The sequence below is a fragment of the Poromitra crassiceps genome, assembly GCF_964638095.1.
Source record: "Poromitra crassiceps genome assembly, chromosome: 4".
NCBI lineage: Eukaryota > Metazoa > Chordata > Actinopteri > Beryciformes > Melamphaidae > Poromitra > Poromitra crassiceps.
This window is the reverse complement of record NC_139626.1, coordinates 57,329,747-57,335,210: the sequence shown is the minus strand read 5'-3', so window position 1 is coordinate 57,335,210 and position 5,464 is coordinate 57,329,747.

Sequence of the window (5,464 nt, the reverse complement as noted above, 5' to 3'; positions counted from 1 at the left end):
ATAAACATGTGCAGACATTGGAATCAGTTGTGCTTGTTATTGTGTCGTCTTCAGGTTTGTCTTGGTGTTTTAAACTTGACTTCTGAAGCACCTTAAAGAGGAGTGTCACAGTGCTTCACAAGTTCTATCTTTACATGTCAGGCATTGAGCAAGTCCCTCCAGGATGTCTTTTGGTGCGATTTGTTGCGATCAAAAATGCTTGATTTTGCAATGGCTTTTGATTTTCGGTAAAATTGTGGGAACTGGCAAAATGCAAGTTGGGACAGTTTTTGCTGAGAAATCTCTGGAATTTTTAAAAAATTGCAAGTCTCTGCAAATGAAAGAGATTGGTTGAATTTTCATTATTAATTATTGCGATCGCAATTTTTTCCTGGAGGGACTGTTTAACTGTAGTGACCAATTATGGTCTGTCCAGTGAATGCAAGACTGATGCGATTCATCTGCTCTCTACTCCGTAAGTCAGTGGTTCTCAAACTTTTTCATGTCACAGACTCTTAAACGGACAAAAATTAGACCAGGGCTATTCAACTTTTTTAGATTTCTTTTTTTTTTTACAATTAAACCTTTTACTTATTACACTCGACTGGTTGTTTTTCAGATGTGATGTGAATCTAAAGTGAACTAAACGAGTCAGATCCACTATAAATGTTTTTCAGTAGATGCTGTGATGTAGCCACAAGAAAGGTGCAATATTAATGTTTGTCAGGAGATGGCGATGTGATGTAGCTTATCAAGAAAGATGCATTATAAATGGTGTTTCAGGAGATGTGTGATGTTGCTAGCTATAGGTTCTAAACAAGAAATATGGTTCAAATGTTTACAGTAGTTTAACTTTCTTGCTGCACTACAATGTTACAATGCTGTGAGACGGAGCTAAACACAAAAGATGCAATATTAATAGTTTTTCATGAGATAGTATTTAATACTAATACTAATAGAAAATGAGAAGATACTGAATAATGATGTCACAACAGTATAATCCTAATGTTAATTTAAAATTAAATATTCTTAATAATTAATTATTCTTATCTTAATTGGATAAAAGTCCAAAAAACATAACATTTTCTTCTACGCTGCCCTTGCGGGCAGCGATTCCATTCCTTACAGCACCCCTACTTAATAATAGTTCCAGCGCGGCTGCGAAAATGTGGTGGCGCATTGTGTCAAGTGTACATATAATGGCTCGGGGAACGGTCCGGCCCCCAGGTCCCTTAGGTTTCTGACAATGTGCCCCCCTGAACAATTTAGTTGAATAGCCCTGAATTAGACCATTGACCCCTGAAATCCTTGAAACTTTATGAAATTGATTACAAAAAATCAAGGCCTTGAAAGTTTATGAAAACTCTCACACTCGATTCCTGGGCTCGCTGGCCCTGCAGCTCGCTGCAGCACGACGGCCGAGCTGAAGACGGGGGTCTGAAGCCAGACTCCCACTTCTTTCAGTGCCCCTGGGACTTGACTTTGCTCTTATGACATCACTGCTGACATCTTCAGTGGGACTTTTATTACATCACTTATTTTATTTATTTGTTTATTTGGACGGGACAGTGCAAAATTAATGAACACAGAAACCACAGAACAGATAGTAAAACCTGGAACATAGTAAAAGTGTAAAAATTGCCGGATTTAGCACGAGGCTAATTTCCATCCGTTGTCCCCATAAAACACAAAAAACATAAAGCGTAAAACGTAGAACATAATAAAACATACATAGAACATAGGTAGCAGCAGTACACTCTAAAACTACGTAAAACCAGGAGTAGCAACAATACACTCTAAATACATGGCAGCAATTACACTTATTACTCTTTTTATCTTAAAAATAAAAATACATAATAATACACACAAAAAAGAGAAGAAAAACATACTACCTGTGGACACATGACTGGTTTGTTTTCAGCCATTTTTTAAGTCTACCTTTAAAAGCGGCAAGGGTGGGGCTGTCCCTTATGGAGACGGGGAGACTATTCCATATTTGGCTGCCTTTTATCGATAGGACATTTTGACCAAACGTGGTCATTCTACGATGGACCTTGCAATCACCTCTGGTGTCTGATCTAGTGCCGAGTCCAGTGAGTCTATTTTTTTGGATGAATTCCTGTAAAGGAGGGGGAGCTAGTCCATGTAGGCATTTGAATAAGAAACAAGCACTCTTTAAGACCTTGAGATTTTCAAAGCTCAGAAAGAGATGTTGTTCCAGGATGTTACAGTGGTGGTATGACAAAGGTTTTCTAGCAAATGCCTTGATGGCTCTGTAATAAAGCTGTTCAATAGGTTTTATGACAGTGGCACCTGCAAACGACCAGTTTGTGAAGCAGTATTCAATGTGAGAGAAAATCATGCAGTGAAGATATGTTTTAGCTGCATCAACTGTTAAGAAAGGCCGAATTTGTCTAAAATTAACTAAGTTAAAATTAATTGTGCTTTTCATTTTTTTGATGTGTTTCTTGAAGGAAAGGTTCGAGTCCAAAATTACTCCGAGGTACTTGAAATGGAAGACCAATTCCAATTCCTCCCCCCCAGAAACACATTGGACCTTGTGATGCCAACTGGTCGTTTGCTGAACATCATGCATACAGTTTTTTTTGTATTTAGCAACAGGCACATGTTTTGCAGCCAGTGTTGGACCTTTGTTGGACTGATGTTGTATAAACTGCTTTTATGACATCATTGCTCTTATGACATCACTGCTGACATCTTCAGTGGGACTTTTATGACATCACTGATGTTGTCACAACTGCTTTTATGACATCACTGATGACATCACTGATGTCGCAATGCCTGACATCACTGATGTCACAATTTATGACATCACTGATGACATTGGGATTTTGTGCGTGCGTGTCTTGTCTCGTGTGTGAGAATTTATGACATCACTGATGACATCAGTAGGACAGATGGAGCCTTTACTCAACTGTATAGATATAAAATACTAGGGGTCTACGCGGCTCGATTCCTAGGCTTGCCCACCCTGCAGCTCACCCAGCTGGCCCTGCAGCTCGGCCGCGCGGCCTCACCCTGGGTGCTCCTTGATGGCATACTTCAGGGATGCTGGATCACATCCGGAGCTGGCAACATTCAACTGTCCATGGCTGAAAATGGGGGTTTGTTTGGTTTATTTCGGATCAAGAATACATAAAAGCATTACAAATTTGCATTAATACAGGAGTAAAAAAAGTACACAATATGTAAATCGAAGAGTAAAATGATCCAAGGATAGCCCAGTAAAGCAGCTTAAAGTTACAAACTAGAAGCCTGCTTACTAGGGTCCTTCAAATATCAAAACCTTACACAATTGTACTTTATAAAAGAAAAACAGAAAAAAGAACTGTCTATCGATGACACATGAAATATATAATACAAATGGGATCTCAGCGAAGGTGTTGCAATTACTCTCTCGTCAACATCTCATTTTTTAGATGAGCCTTGAGAGCACGTTTAAAGACATTCACAGTGTTTATGCCTTGCACTGAAGCAGGTCAATTATTCCAAAAGTTGATAGCAGTGTTACAAAATGCCGTTTGGGTTTGGCTTCCTGCAATAGGTTTCTGAATTGAATATTGGGAATATTGGGTCTGAGGCCAGACTCCCACTTCTCTTTTGTGACATCACTGATCACTGATGATGTCAGAGTGGGATTTATGACATCACTGGTGATGTCACACATCACTGGGATTTATGACATCACTGATGTCACAGTGGGATTTATGATATCACTGATGTCACAGTGGGATTTATGACATCACAGTGGGACATGGGACAGACGGACACAAACGGAGCCCTAGCGCCCATTTATACTGATGATGATGATGATGATCATGTCAATTTCCATTAATGCCAAGTTGCATGAAAATTGTTTCATGCAATTTGCAACTAGTTGCCTGAAAGTTTCACAGTGTAAAGCCAGCCTACAGCCTTCGAGTACTAACTGACCACGTTAGCTTTTCAATTATTGTAATCTGCTAATGTGAGTAATGAGTATAACATTTTTAACTCATTACTCACATTTTTATGCAGGCCATAAGCAGGGAAAATGTTTGGTCATGGAAATTTGGTTTAAAGTCATGGAAATTCATTTGTCAAAATGTGTATGAACCCTGATGTCGGTCATTGAAAGTGCTTGAATTTATAGCTTCTTGAAAGCCTGCTACTTCTCATTATGAAAATTCTTCATAGAAAATGGCATACTTCATAAAAAATACACACTTCATAGAAAATAGCAATGAGATCATTATATCATATCAGCATAGAAGGTAACAGAAACTATAACCGAACATCAGCTCTAGCAAGCCCCTGATCTTTAGAATAATCCATTGTAACTGCCCTCCCTACGTGTTTGTGGTGGAACGTAGATTGACAGTCAGCCAAACTCCATTCAATAACGAGATGCGAGTCAGGAAGATAGCGTCCTAGCTCTTGGGTTTAATGACTTTCACAGTGTTGTCATCGAAAAGGAGTGAAACTGTACAGAAAAGAAAGATACAGAAAATTACTGTATTTTACAGAGTCACCACAGAGCTACTATCATTACAACAGGTGCTCTAAACAAATAAATGTAGATAGTAATAAACACATCTTCTGATACAGTGCAATGTAGGGTGAAATATACAACAATATACTTAGACCCAGCTAGAGCTACTGCAAATAATATTCACTGTATATTATCTGTGCTACAACACACCTAAATGCTGGCAAACAGAACATTCACAAAATACAACAGTGTCAAACATCATCCATCAGAAATACTCTTCAATATATGATTCTAAGCATAAAGTAAACAAAATAAACTTACAGCCATTGCTTTCTTAAGCGTATCAAGTGAGGATTGCAAAGGTATTCTTCTGGAGTTGGTGCATGGCCATGTGCATGGCTGGCAAACTAAAAAACTGTTTCCTGTGAGACTAAATTGAGGTAGAACTGTAGAAGAAGAAGAATTGTATGGTTTTCTATTGGTTGATTCTGTTGCCAATCAAATTGTCTGCCCTCTTATTGGCTAGTTTTACTGTCTCCTCCTCTCTTAACTTCTCCTGTGTGCAACACAGATAAAACCACTAGATGGCACTATATAAATAAATCTAAGTAGAGGACATAATAAGCTCACTAGATGGCGCTATTGCACATAAAACAAAGTTGAGGACAGAATACTCCCCCGCCTGGCATTGTTAAATGTCACTATTAACATATTAAACTAAAAGTAAGTTCAAGATTCAGTCCCTTTAGGAAGGAGAAGAATGATCTCAGAGACTGGTCTCATATACGTTGCTCTGCGGGGTACCTTGAGAAGCTGTGCTGACCACTATCTTCCGCACTTTTCGGAAGCTTGGGAACACAGATGTGACCAATCCCATGGGCGGGATAGCTGACTGTCTTTCAAGAGCACAATGTCTCCAGTTTGCAGATCTCTGCATGTCTCATTCCACTTGCGTCTGCTCTGACGTGTTGGCAAGTACTTCTGCTTCCAGCG